We start from the raw sequence: 14,972 nt of genomic DNA, 5'->3' as shown, positions 1-14,972 counted from the left end.
TAATATGCAGGGAAGATGATTTTTAGAGTAAGTAGCTCTCCTAGCTTACTTAGCAATCTTCTTTAGCATATTCCCCATCTCTGCCACAGAGACCAATATACCAATCAATGGGCTACTCATTTCATGTGTCCTTAGCAAGAGGCCAGAACACTATTCCCTCCTGATTGAACCAAAGGTTCCAATTCCATGGGAAGTGGTCTAATCCATCCTACAACTGTGCTGTTTAAATCAGGGATATAAGTGAAAGCTTCATGTAGAAAGTAACACTTTAGTTGTATCTTAAAACAAGGAAGGGATTTTAAAAGTTCAAGAACTAACAAGTGGAAAGTGCATTGGATTTGGAAACCAATTCAGAGGGAGAGCTTGAAGAGAGAAGTGCCACAGAAGAAGATTTAGAAAGTACATCTAAGGAGAGGATAACATCAAGATCATATGACATAAAAGGGCATGGATATCTTGAAAAAATGTTTTTGTTTTGTTTTGCTGAGTAGTAGCAGGACTAAGAAATGAAAAGCATTTGGGAGAGAGCAAGACACAGAGAGAAAAATAACGAAATAGAAACAGAGAAAGAGAGAGAAAGAGAAACAGAGAGAGACAAAGATTGATATGCAGATAGACTAAGAGTATATTGATGGACTGAAGTCCTTGATGAGAAAGGTGGGAATAGGATTAATGGTACATGTAGAAGGGATCATTTCTTAAGGAAGAAATCTATCTCATCCTCTGAGACCATGGAGGAAGCAGAATATAGATAAGATTTTAGGCCTTGTGAATATAAGAAGGAATATGTAGGTGTTTATGAAGGAGGGGTCTCAATCTTCCTGGAAAGGAGGTACTTCTTTGATAAGACGGAAGGCAGTGGGGGGTGGATTTAATGATTTGAGGAAAGATGAAAAGGTCTATCTACATTAGCACTTGTAAGTGTAAGGAAGAATTAACCCAAAAGGGAAAGAGGGAGAGATGTCTAATAAAAACATCTTTAATTTGCCCATTTTCTCTTTTGCTAATATCTTTATGTGAAAAACAGTGTCGTAGTCACCTCCACCTCAATCTTTTATAGGCATCTCTCTTAATTATCTTTGAAAGAATGAATTAATTTTGTTCTTTATTTATAAAATGTACAAGCTAATACTGGCCCCAAAAGGTTTTCTTTTGTATCTTGACCTCAGCAATTCTTTGTGTCATCTGATTTACATGACAAATATACTTACTGTAACAGACTCCAACCATTCAACTTCTTGCTTTTTGTTCACTTTGAATCAATGATGGCAAAGCATCTTCTGCAAGTATCCAATTTGTCTATTGAAAAGCCCATTAGTTGCTCAGCCACCAGTATTCATTTTAATACTTAACCTGATGAGCTAATGCCATGAAGGTCACATTGCTTCCCCTAGAGCTAATTAATACTAATACTATTTCCATCAGGACAATATTCCCTCAAATACATAAACATGACACTTTGTCCTTTTAATCCATGTTTACAATAAGCCATTATGATAATTATGGTGGTTATGGTAGTATGATTCAGTGATAAAATAAACACAGAAGGTTCCCAGTGTTTTTCCTATACCACAAATTTGCTATTCATTACAAAAGAGTATTATTTTCTTAAATATTTTCTTCCATAGCTTTGCATGTAGTCCTTTTATTCAGCTAAATTAAACAATATGCTTATATATGTGTATATATATGTATATATATGATATATACATATGTATATATATATATATATATATATATATATATATATATATATATATGTCTGTCTATCTATCTTTCTGTTTATCTATATCTATGTGTATATGTAATTTTTCAAGAGTAACAGTGGATAGAAGACCAGCCTTGGAGTCAGGAAGAACTAGATTCAGTATTTACCTCTGACACATACTATTTGTATAGCCACGAGAAAACTCCTTAATGTCTTTTTGGCCCCAGTCACTTTCCAAAACTATAATTTACCAAAAAAAAAAAAAATAAAAAAAAGAAAGAGAAAAAGAAAGAGGCTTATTTTTCTCTCTCTCTCTCTCTTTTTCTCATTTGTATCTCTATGTCTATCTTCATCTCTACCTTTAATTTCAGTTCTAATCCCATAATCTATAGTTAGTCCTATATGTATGCTAATTATCTCTATTTCTATTTTTTTCTATTTATCTCTGTTGTCTATATTATCTTCTTACCACTCTCTCATGGAGGAGTGACAAAAACAATGGAATTGGAGTTGAGATTTTGGTTTCTAATCCTGGGACCTCACTTATTACCTATCTGACCATACACTGAGGTCATGGAATCTCAGTAATCCTGGATTTCATCATCCTTAAAATATAGGCAATAACCCTTGCATTACTTACCTTACACAGCTGTAAGAAAAACATTTTGTAAACTTTAAAACACTATAAGTGAATGATTTTACTAATGGGTATTAAGTTTTATAAATAATTATCATTATCAATCCATTATTTTGATAACCTTATTATCCTCCAAGATCTCATGAGCCTTGTTATTCCTTATCTGCACTATCCTTTGCTTCTCTATTTAGTGTGGGGCCATGAACTCTAAACCTCCATTTAAGGACAGAGCACAGTCAAATATCTCCTCATTTTTCACCTAGTTGCACTACTCTGGGACAACTCTGATTTACTTCTCCATCATATCTCCATGTCAGCTACCTTCTCCTTTCCCCTCATCTCTGTGTTTAACTTCCTTTGGTGTTATGTCTTTCTTCCCAGGACAGCTAGGTGGTTCAGTGGATAGAGTGCCAAGCTTGCAGTCAGGAAGAGAAATTCCTGAGTTCAAATCTGACCTTGGACACTTAGTAGCTGTGTGACCCTGGATAAGTCACTTACCCCTGTTTGCCTCAGTATCCTCATCTGTAAAGTAAGCTGGAGAAGGAAATGGCAAATCACTGAAGTATATCTTTGCCAAGAAAACATCAAATGGGGTCACAAAGAGTCAGATATTATTTACCCACATAACTTCCTTCCCCATTAGACTGTCAGCTCCTTGAGGTCATGGACTGTCTTTTTTCCTTATTTGTATCCTCTGCTTAGTGGGTACTGAATAAATATTTATTGACTATTAATTATTTTAATAAATTATTTAAATTTCTTATTATGCATTTTCTGTTTTTAAAAAATCAATTTAAAGAGAGTACACATTAATTCCCCTGAAGAAAAATGTCACAAAATAGGAATTATTTCCAAGATAGTATTGACTAAACAATAAATAAATGAATGAATGAATAAATAAACGAATAAATAAATAAATAAATAAATAAATGAATAAATAAAAAGCCTAATACATCACATTTATCTTACTGTGCTTTATCTTTAAAAATATTGTCTTTTTGTTTTTTTTTTCTCACTATGCCTGAATGTACCCAAATGCAAAATAGGGTGTGAGGAGAATTATAAATACAGGAAACACAGTTCTCCAAGTTGGCAAGGTTAGTCTGAGCCAGAATGATAAAAGGAATTTTCTTGGCAGAGAAATTCTGTGAGGATCCCTCTCCAGCATAGAACCCTCTCTGAAGGTTATATTCCTATCATTTCAGTTAGACCTCCCTTTTTACATACATTGACCTACCCCGAAATTGGACATCCCTTCTCTACAGATTAACTTCTATATAGCATAGTGATTATGTAGTTATTAACCCCCACAGATCTGGGATGCCACAAAGTGTCAAATGAAGGACCAGCTCATTAGTGACAACATAAAAAACAAATGGTGCATCTTTGGGGCCATAAAGGAGCATTTACTGGGTGTACTTCATTAATCATATGAGTTCAAATCTGGCCTCAGACACTTGACACTTACTAGCTCTGTGACCTTGGGCAAGTCATTTAACTCCATTATGTGAAAAAAGGGGAAAAAGGAGTCTATTTAACAATGCCCTTTGAGCTTGACCAAACTGGTTTTTTTCTTTAAACCTGATTTATGCAAAAATAAAAGAAAATTCATGATTTTCATACACATGATTTTGCCCAATGTTTCCAAATTTTGATAGTACACAATAGATTTTTTTCCCCATCCTTGAAAGAACATTTACATTACTCTTTCAAGGAAGAAATTCTTTTTATGAAGTATTGTTATTTTTTGGTGTGAAGGGAGTTTTCAGAGAAATAAATAAGGGAAAAAACCTTTTTTGATTTTAAATATAACTTTTCCTCCCTTCAAATTTGAAAATAAGTAGTATGTATTTGCATCTCTAACCATGTAAGAATTAATGGAAGGTTTACCACAGGATGATCAATTTTCCATCCTCAGTATATCTCAAATGTTGCCCTATTAAAGGCATTGTATCTGGATGACTGGTGAAATTAACCAAATCACTGAAATTTAAGATCTTTTGGCACTGGGAATGGATAAGCTCTTTCCCATGCAGGAAAAAAAAATATATACACAAATATCTAAGAACAAATGAAAAATTCTACACGATAAGATCAGAATTCTCTATTTATTATATGGTTGCAAATAAGAAAAGATGATATTTAGCTCAGAGTTTTACTCAATGCTCCTCCATTGGAGTCCACTTTTATTATGTTCCTATAACCCTACAAGAGTTTCTAAACAGACTTAGGTCTCTGAAGTAAGTACCTTTTCGACTTGTTACTTGTAACTTTAGAAGATGGATAATAATGAAATCATTATTGCAAATTTAAAAAAGAAATAGTGGACAGCTGATTACATTGGTCATGATGCATATGAAAGATGATTGGAGTCATGAATCTGAATCTCCCATGTTTTGATTAGGTTTTTCTAATTTTATAGCCATAGTTACACATGGATCCCTTTGAGTCTATTGTCAAAATAGCACAAAGTTCAGAATAACTGCTATGTTGACGGTGTTAGTAGCTACATAATATCAAAAATATAGTACACTATACTGTTTCATCTTATAGTGTTAACACATTAATGCGTGACTAACATTCTTACTATTCTTCATAACACTTGTTGGATAGCAATTGACTTAAAAGTTTTCTTTCCTTCTCTTTCCTCCAATTATAAATTTGACTCTCCTACCTCAACTCTGCTGCCTTTCCTAATCAAATGACTTCTTACTTTTTGGAGAAGTGTGAGGTGCATCCTTCATGAGCTATCTCATCAATCACTCCATAGACAATTGCTAAATGTCCATTATATTACAGGCTGGGATTTTGTTGTTCAGTCGAGTCTTAGTTGTGTTCAACTCTTCAAGACCATATTTGAGGTTTTCTTGGCAAAGATACTGGAGTGGTTTGCCATTTCCTTCTCTAGCTCATTTTGCAGATGAGGAAACTGAGGAAAACATGGTTAAGTGACTTGCCCAGAATGGTATAGCTAGTAACTGCCTGAAGCAGATTTGAACTTAGGAAGATGAGTTTTCCTACAGATACAAAAAAAAAAAATGAAAACAAATAATTATTACCCTTTGGGAGGTTACAAAACCTAAACCCCAATCTCTTATCTCTTTCTTTAAAATTTAAAATACTGAGGTAAACTTCTTCTGAACTAAAGCTAATTCTTGAATTCAAGGCCTGAAATTCATTCACAATATCTTTCTTTCTCTAACAAAGTGATAGTGAAAAGAAAAGGAATCTTTCTTTCTTTCCCTCCCTCCATCACATTCCCATTATGACTTTTAGAATGTCATAAAATCACAGATTTAGAGCCAGAGGGGATTTTAGAGGTCACCCAGTCCAATTCCCTCACCTTGGTTATACGCATAATATGTGTCAAAGCCTAAATTTGAATACAGGCCTCTATTTCCCAATGTACTGTGCTTTCCTATATACTTTTTTGTTAAATTAGCTGACAGCTTGAGCATCTTATCTGGGATATAACTTGTAATAAACCATTGCAACTGGTATGCATAGACTACTCATATTTTAGTCTGACATTAGAATAAATTAGCAATATTCCAGCAGAGACTCCCCACTTTACCTATTATGAGTAAACCTATTTGTCATGGAGTCAGCCTTCATTGTGGTCAAATTGGTGTGAGAAAAGTATGTCTAAGGCAAAATCTGCTTTGATCAAGGCTGATACTTTGATATTAATTTACTTAGAGAAGGACTTGATCAATAATTTCTACATCTAAAATTGTTACCCACATGCCCCTAGGAGAGAGCATTTCTATTTTATCTCATTAAATATAGCAAAAATAGCAGCAGCAACAGCTCATATTTATATTGCTCTTTAAAGTTTATGAGGTGCTTTATATGCATTTACTTACTCCCAGTACCTTTATTATATAGATTTTTTTCCTTTCTCCATTTTAAAAATTAAGAAACTGAGGCTTAGATATGCTAAATGGCATGCCCAATTACACAATTACTAACTGTCTTATAGGGAATTAAGGTTGTCTGGACTCCAAGTCCTGCACAAACTATAAATAGCCTGGGGACATTTAGGACACTGCAAATATTTTGGTGGAGTCAAGAATATGACTTTCCTACTATAGGCCCTCAGTGATACCTGCAATGTTGCCACATGATTTACATCTATTTTTGTTGGTGTCTAGGAAAGAATCTTGCCCAATTACTGTTCTTTGACTTCTCAGAGGACAAAGAGCTAGAGATTTAGCAATCATATGTCACTTCACTGAGAGAAGAGTTAAATCGTACCAAGTGTTATTTTTAACATAAATAGCAATGACAGCATTGAGATATTAGTGGTTCACTGTAAGGCACTCAATTAAAGAGATAGACTTCAATTTGGAAATCTTGTCACTGTGGGAAAATCCTAGACGTTTGGTAGATTGAAGCTTGTCCCATATGGGGCAATAGAGACTCTGGGAGGTCTGCCAATATATAAAAGTGCCCTGGGGAAAACAAAAACAAAAACAAAAAAAATGCCACACCAAAACAAGTCACTGGAAATACTTGCATCAATCTTATCAGCACACAAAAGGGAAATTAATTAAAAAGAAAATCAGTCCTTGAATAGACCTTCTCCATGGTTGCAACAGGTTGCACTCTTCTGAGAACATTACATAGCTAGTGGCAATTGCTACAATTCTTATTTAAATGAGACTATATATGTATACTACTAGGGGTATATAATTCCCCTCCAACTCTGCAAAGTATCTACTTAAGCAGAAGCAAAGGAAACATAAACAAACAAAAAAAATTGACAATCACATTCACATTAAAGGTCTCAAGGGGATAAAGGAGAGATAGGAATTCTATATACATGGAAAAAGATGGAGAATTATATAGTGGAAAAAAAAACAAAAAAAGATGTGAAAGAATCTGCAATAGATATATCCATAATGGCACTTATAGCTCCATGGGCCTTGAATTTTGATTTTTGAATTATGTACCTGAAAATAACTGGTTGCATATAAATAGTTCATAGTGAAAGAAAAAGAACACAATAGAAATAATAATGGAGAGAATACCCAGATCAAAGCATTCTTCCACCAAGCAAACCACAGGTCCAGACCAAAGAGGTATTCTTATTGACTCCTCCTGCCTTCCACACATAGCACCTAACAGTACTATACAAAGTATGACAGCCAGTTAAATTCTGTCTTAAAAATGCATTATGTGGAAAATAGTATGACAGATACTAGGCAAGGACCAGTATCTTACACCATAACCAAGATAAGGTCAAAATGGGTACATAATTTAGGCATAAAGGGTGATACCATAAATAAATTAGGAGAACAAAGAATAGTTTATCTGTTAGATCTGTGGAGAAGGGAAGCATTTATGGCCAAATGAGATAAATGAAATTAAAAAATGTAAATTGTATAATTTTAATTACATTAATTTAAAAAAGTTTTTGCACAAAACCCATGTAATCAAGTTTATAAGGTAAGCAGAAAGCTGGGAAAGAATTTTTACTGACAATGTTTCTGATAAAGGTGTCATTTCTAAAATATGTAAAAACTGGACTGAAATTTATAAGAATACAAGTCATTCCCCAATGGATACATGGTCAAAGGATATTTACAGGCAGTTTTCAAATGAAGCAATTAAAACTATCTATAGTCTCATGAAAAAAAGCTCTAATTCACTATTGCTGAGAGAAATGCAAATTAAAACAGCTCTGAGGCACCATCTCACACCTACAAGATTAGCTAATAGGACAAAAAATGTTGGAGAAGATGTGGGAAAATTGGGGCATTGGCACACTGTTGGTGGAGTTGTGAACTGATCCAACCATTCTGGGAAGTAATTTGCAACTATAACCAAACTGCTATAAAATTCGGCCTACCCTTTGAGCCAGCAATACAACTAACAGTTGTGTATCTTAAAGAGATCATAGAAAAGGGAAAAGGACCTTCGTGTACAAAAATATTTAAACAGATATTTTTGTGGTGGCAAAGAATTAGAATTTGAGGGGCTGTCCATCAATTGGGGAATGGCTGAACAAGTTGTGCTATATGAATGCAATGGAATGCTACTGTGCTATAAAAATAATAAGCAAGCAGATTTCAGAAAAAAAAAAACTTGGAAAGACTTACATGAATTGATGCTGAATGAAGTTAGCAGAACCACAAGAACATTGCACACAGTAACAGCAATATTTTATCAGGATCAATTTTGATAGACTTAGCTCTTCTCATCAATACAATTTTAAAAGACAATTCCAAAAGACTCATGATGGAAAATGCTGTCTACATCCGAGAAAGAACTGTGGAGTGTGAATGCAGACCAAAGCGTACTATTTTCTCTCTCTTTTTTTCTTTCTCATGTTTTTTTTCCCTTTTCTTCTGATTATTCTTTCACAATATGACTAACATACAAATATCATTAATATGATTGCACATATATAGCCTATATTAGATTGCATGCCACCCTAGAGAGGGCTGAAGGGAGAGAGGGAGGGACAAAAAATATTTGGAACTCAAAATCTTATATAAGTGAATGTTGGAATGGGACTTCCACTTCTGGGAGCCAAGATGGTGGAATAAAAAGGTAGTTGCTCTCACCCTCCCATATCAACCTCTGAAAACACAGAAAATATCACCCCCAAAAAAACCCAGGAACAGCTGAACCAGAAGAAAGATGGGGAACAGCAGCAATAGCCCAGCTTCACTTGAGCACACCAGGAAGAGATCCTGGTGACTCAGCATTCTACAGCATAAATAAAGGAAGCAGCACTGCAAAGAGCCCCAGGTGGATAAGCACCCAGCAGCATTCATCTGAAAGGAGCTGAAGAAAGCAACCTAAAATCCTACTAAAGTTCCTGCCTTGCTGATTCCAGCCCAAAACCAGGTAAGCTGTCAGAACCATACAGCCTCCAACTGCCAACCAGGAGGAAATCCTGAAGCCCAGGCGGTAAAGAAGGCAAACACCAGTATCTGGACCTCTGAGTGCCTTGGTGAATGTGGGGGAACTGGTAGAAACCATCTCAGAAAACCACCAGGTGCCTCAGCATTCTACAACAAAAAAATCTCCCAGTGCCTAAGCAGATCTAAGGGAGGCAGCACTGCAAGCGGTCCCAGGCAGATAAACACCCTGCAGCACCCATCTAAAAGGAGCTGAAGAAAGCTAAAGGAAAGGAAAAGCAGACAACCTAGAATTGCCTGAGAATTCCAGCCTTGCTGATTCCAGTCCAACACCAGGTAAGTTGCCAGAACTCTACAGCCTACAATTGCCAACATAAGAGGAACCAGTACACAAAGTCAGTGACCAAGACCTAGACTTCCAGTACAAGAAGCTTGGGTTAGTGCCCTCTGCTCCCCAGCAAGAGAGCTCAATCTCTTTAAAGGCCAAGGAATAAGGAAATACTATGAGCAAAAACAAAAAAACAAAACAAAAAAAAAAACAAAAAAAAACGCACCATAGATTCATATTATGAGAAGAGTGAGATCAAGACAGAAATTCTGAAGAGGACAACCTTGTCAACAAACCCACATCTGCACTATCAAAAAGAACTATGAACTGATCTGAAGCCCCAAAGCCTTCTTAGAAGAGCTCAAGAAGGATTTTAAAGTCAAATGAGAGAGGTAGAAAGAGTCCTTCAAAATACAATTGGCCAATTGGAAAAAAAAGTACACTGAAGAAAAAAGTCCCAAAACACAATTGGCCAATTGAAGAAGGAAGAAAAAAACTAACAGAAGAAAACAATCTGTTAAAAACTAGAATTGGACAAATGGAAACTAATGTCTCTATGAGAGAGCAAGAATCAGTCAAACAAACAAAAAAAATGAAAAAATAGATGAAAATGTAAAATACCTCATCAGTAAAACAACCGACCTGGAAAATGACCAGGAGAGACAATTTAAAAATTATTGGACTACCTGAAAATCATGAAAAAAAGAGCCTGGACAGTATCTTTCAGGAAATCATAAAGGAAAACTCCCAAGTCCTAGAACCAGAAGGAAAATAACCATAGAAAGAATCCACCGCTCACCACCTGAAAGAGATCCCAAATTGACAATGCCAAGAAATATAATAGCAAAATTCCAAAATTACCAGATGAAAGAGAAGGTGCTGCAAGCAGCCAGAAAGAAACAATTTAAATATCATGGAACCACAGTCAGGATTACACAGGACCTTGCAGCTTCTACATTAAAAGACCGCAGGGCATGGAACATGTATTCTGTAAGGCAAAGGAGCTTGGAATGCAGCCAAGGATCAATTACCCAGCAAAAATGAGCATCATTTTTCAAGGGAGGAGGATGGATATTCAATGAAATAGGAGACTTCCAAACTTTCCTGATAAAAAGACCAGAGCTCAACAAAAAATTTGATCTTCAAGTACAGGACTCAAGAAGGACATAAAAAGGTAAATGGGACACAAAGATACAATATGTTGTTAATAAGGGGGGCTGTTTAAACCCCTACAAGGGAAGATGACTTGCAACCTTGAGAACTGTATTGTTATTACACCATGTTAAAGGAGTATACATAAGAGGATATTAGTTGATGTAATGATAAAAAAAATCTAATCAAGTGGGTTAAATGGATCCAAATAAGTGGATATCTGATCTTAGAAAATGTACTGAGAAAGGAGGAGGCAGACAAGGGTAAATTACATTACAGGAAAAGACACAAAATCCTATTACAGCAGAGGGAAAGAAGGGGGGGAGCATTGTTTGAACCTTACTCTCATCAGATTTGGCTCAAGAAGGGCATAACATATCAGTTAGGTATAGAAATCTAACTTGCCCTATAGGCAGTAGGAGGGAAAAGGGGAAAGAAAAGGGAGGGGAAGAAGGGAGGGAAGAAGCAGTAAGAAAGGGGAAGAAAAGGGAAAGGGATAATAAAAGGGAGGAGGACTGAAGGAGGCAGTGGTCAAAAGCAAAACACTAGTGAAGGGAGAAAGGAGAAAGAAAAGCAAAAGGGGGAAAAGGATGGAGAAAAAGACACAGATAGTAATCATAACTGTGAATGTGAATGGGATGAACTCTCCATAAAACAGAAAGATTGCAGAATGGATTAAAAACCATAATCCTACAATATGTTGTTTACAGGAAACACATTTGAAAAAGAGTGACACATACAGGGTAAAGGTAAAAGGCTGGAGCAGAATATATTATGCGTCAGCTGAAGTAAAAAAGAGGGGTAGCAATCTGATCTCAGAAAGCAAAAGCAAAAATAGATCTAATCAAAAGAGATAAGGAAGGAAACTACATCCTGCTAAAAGGCACCATAGACAATGAAGTAATATCATTACTAAACATATATGCACCAAATGGTATAGCATCCAAATTCTTAGAGGAGAAGTTCAGGGAGTTACAGGAAGAAATAGACAGCAAAACTATACTAATGGGGGACCAACCTCCCCCTCTGCACTAGATAATCTAACCACAAAATAAACAAGAAAGAAGTTAAGGAGGTGACTAGAACATTAGAAAAGTTAGGTATGATAGACCTCTGAAGAAAACTGAATGGGATAAAAAGGAATATACTTTTTTCTTGGCAGTACATGGCACATACACAAAAATTGACCATGTACTAGGGCATAAAAACCTCACAATCCAATGCAGAAAGGCAGAAATATTAAATGCATCCTTTTCAGATCATGATGCAATAAAAATTATATGTAATAAAGGGCCATGGAAAGATAGACTAAAAAATAATTGGAAACTAAATAATCTAATCCTAAAAAATGATTGGGTCAAACAACAAATCATAGAAACAATAATTTCATTCAAGAGAATGACAATAATGAGACAACATACCAAAACTTATGGGATGCAGTGAAAGCAGTTCTTAGGGGAAGTTTTATATCTCTAAATGCTTACATAAATAAAATAAAAAAGAGGAGATTAATGAATTGGGCATACAACTAAAAAAACTAGAAAAAGAACAAATTAAAAATCCTCAACTAAACACCAAATTAGAAATATTGAAAACCAAAGGAAAAATTAATAAAATTGAAATTAAGAAAACTATTGAACTAATAAATAAAACTAAGAGCTGGTTTTATGAAAAAAACAATAAAATAGATAAACCTTTGGTTAATTTAATTAAAAAAAGAAAGAAGAAAACCAAATTACTAGTATCAAGAATGAAAAGGGTAAGCTACCACCAAGGAAGAGGAAATTAAAACAATAATTAGGAATTATTTTGCCCAACTATATGACAACAAATTTGACAATCTTAGTGAAATGGATACATATTTACAAAAATATAAATTGCCCAGATTAACGAAGAGGAAGTAAAATACTTAAATAACCCCATCTCAGAAAAAGAAATTGAACAAGCCATTGATGAACTCCCTAGGAAAAAATCTCCAGGGCCAGATGGATTTACATGGAATTCTATCAAACATTTAAAGAACAATTAATTCCAATACTATATAGACTATTTGGGAAAATAGGTGAAGAAGGAGTCTTACCAAATTCTTTTTATGATACAAATATGGTGTTGATACCTAAACCAGGAAGAGTCAAAATAGAGAAAGAAAATTATAGACCAATTTCTCTAATGAATATAGATGCAAAAATTTTAAACAAAATACTAGCAAATAGATTGCAGCAACTTATCACAAGAATAATACACTATGACCAGGTAGGATTTATACCAGGAATGCAGGGTTGGTTCAATATTAGGAAAACTATCAGCATCATTGAGCATATCAACACCAAAAAACAGAAACCACATGATCATCTCAATAGATGCAGAAAAAGCTTTTGATAAAATACAACACCCATTCCTATTAAAAACACTAGAAAGCATAGGTATAAATGGAGTCTTCCTTAAAATAATAAATAGCATATATCTAAAACCTTCAGCAAGCATTATATGTAATGGGGACAGGCTAGAAGCATTTCCAATAAGATGGGGTGAAACAAGGATGTCCATTATCACCACTGTTATTCAATATTGTACTGGAAACTTAGCTTTAGCAATAAGAGAAGAAAAAGAAATTGAAGGCATTAGAATAGGCAAAGAAGAAACAAAGCTATCACTCTTTGCAGATGACATGATGATATACTTAGAGAATCCTAGAGAATCAAGTAAAAAACTACTTGAAATAATAAACAACTTTAGCAAAGTTGCAGGCTATAAAATAAACCCACATAAATCATCAGCATTTCTATATATTACCAACAAAGCCCAACAGCAAGAGATAGAAAGAGAAATCCCATTTAAACTTACTGTAGACATTATAAAATATTTAGGAGTCTACCTCCCAAAACAAACCCAGGAACTCTATGAACACAATTACAAAACACTTTTCACACAAATAAAATAATTGGAAAAACATCAGTTGCTCATGGGTAGGAGAGCTAATATAATAAAAATGACAATCCTACCTAAGCTAATTTACTTATTCAGTGCCATACCAATCAAACTACCAAAAAATTATTTTATAGAGTTAGAAAAAATAATAAGATTCATTTGGAAAAACAAAAGGTCCAGAATATCAAAGGAACTAATGAAAAGAAATGCAGGGGAACCTAGCAATTCCAGATCTTAAATTGTATTATAAAGCAGCAATCATCAAAACTGCTTGGTACTGGCTAAGAAATAGGGAGGTGGATAAGTGGAATAGGTTAAATATGCAAGACACAGTAGTCAATGACTATAGTAATCTATTATTTGATAAACCCAAAGACCCCAGCTTCTGGATAAGAACCCACTCTTTGAAAAAAACTGCTGGGAAAACTGGAAAAGAGTATGGCAGAAACTAGGCATAGACCCAAATCTCACACCATATACCAAAATAAAGTCAAAATGGGTTCATGACTTAGATATAAAGGCTGATACCATAAGTAAACTGGGAGAACAAGGAATAGTTTACCTATCAGATCTATGGAGAACAGAAGAATTCATGACCAAACAGGAGATAGAGAACATTATGAAAAGCAAAATGGATTTTTGATTACATTAAATTGAAAAGTTTTTGCACAAACAAAGCCAATGCAATTAAGATGAGAAGGAAGGTAGAGAATTGGGAAAGAATTTTTACAACCAGTCTTCTTGATAAGGGCCTCATTCCTAGAGAATTAAGACAAATTTATAAAAATAAAAGCCATTCCCCAAATGATAAATTGTCAGAGGATATGATCATACAGTTCTCAGATGAAGAAATTAAAGACATCTATAGTCATATGAAAAAATGCTCTAAATCATTATTGAATAGAGAAATGCAAATCAAAACAACTCTGAGGTACCACATCACACCTATCAGATTGGCCAACATGACAAAACAGGAAAACGATAAGTGTTGGAGAAGATGTGGGAAAATTGGTACACTAATGCATTGTTGGTGGAGTTGTGAAATGGTCTAACCATTTTGGAGAACAATTTGGAACTATGCCCAAAGGGCTATAAAAATGTGAATATCCTTTGACCCAGCAATAGCACTTCTAGGGCTATATCCCAAAGAGATCAACAAATGGGAAAAGGACCCACATGTACAAAAATATTCATAGCAGCTCTTTTTGGTGGCAAAGAATTGGAAATTGAGAGGATGCCCATCAATTGGGGAATGGCTGAGCAAGTTGTGGTATATGAATGTAATGGAATACTATTGTGCTATAAGCAATGATGAACAGACTGACTTCAGAAAAACCTGGAAAGACT

Source organism: Phascolarctos cinereus, unplaced genomic scaffold, assembly GCF_003287225.1.
Source record: "Phascolarctos cinereus isolate Bilbo 61053 unplaced genomic scaffold, phaCin_HiC Scaffold_7;HRSCAF=346, whole genome shotgun sequence".
In the NCBI taxonomy this organism is placed as follows: Eukaryota; Metazoa; Chordata; class Mammalia; order Diprotodontia; family Phascolarctidae; genus Phascolarctos; species Phascolarctos cinereus.
This window is presented reverse-complemented; position numbering follows the sequence as displayed.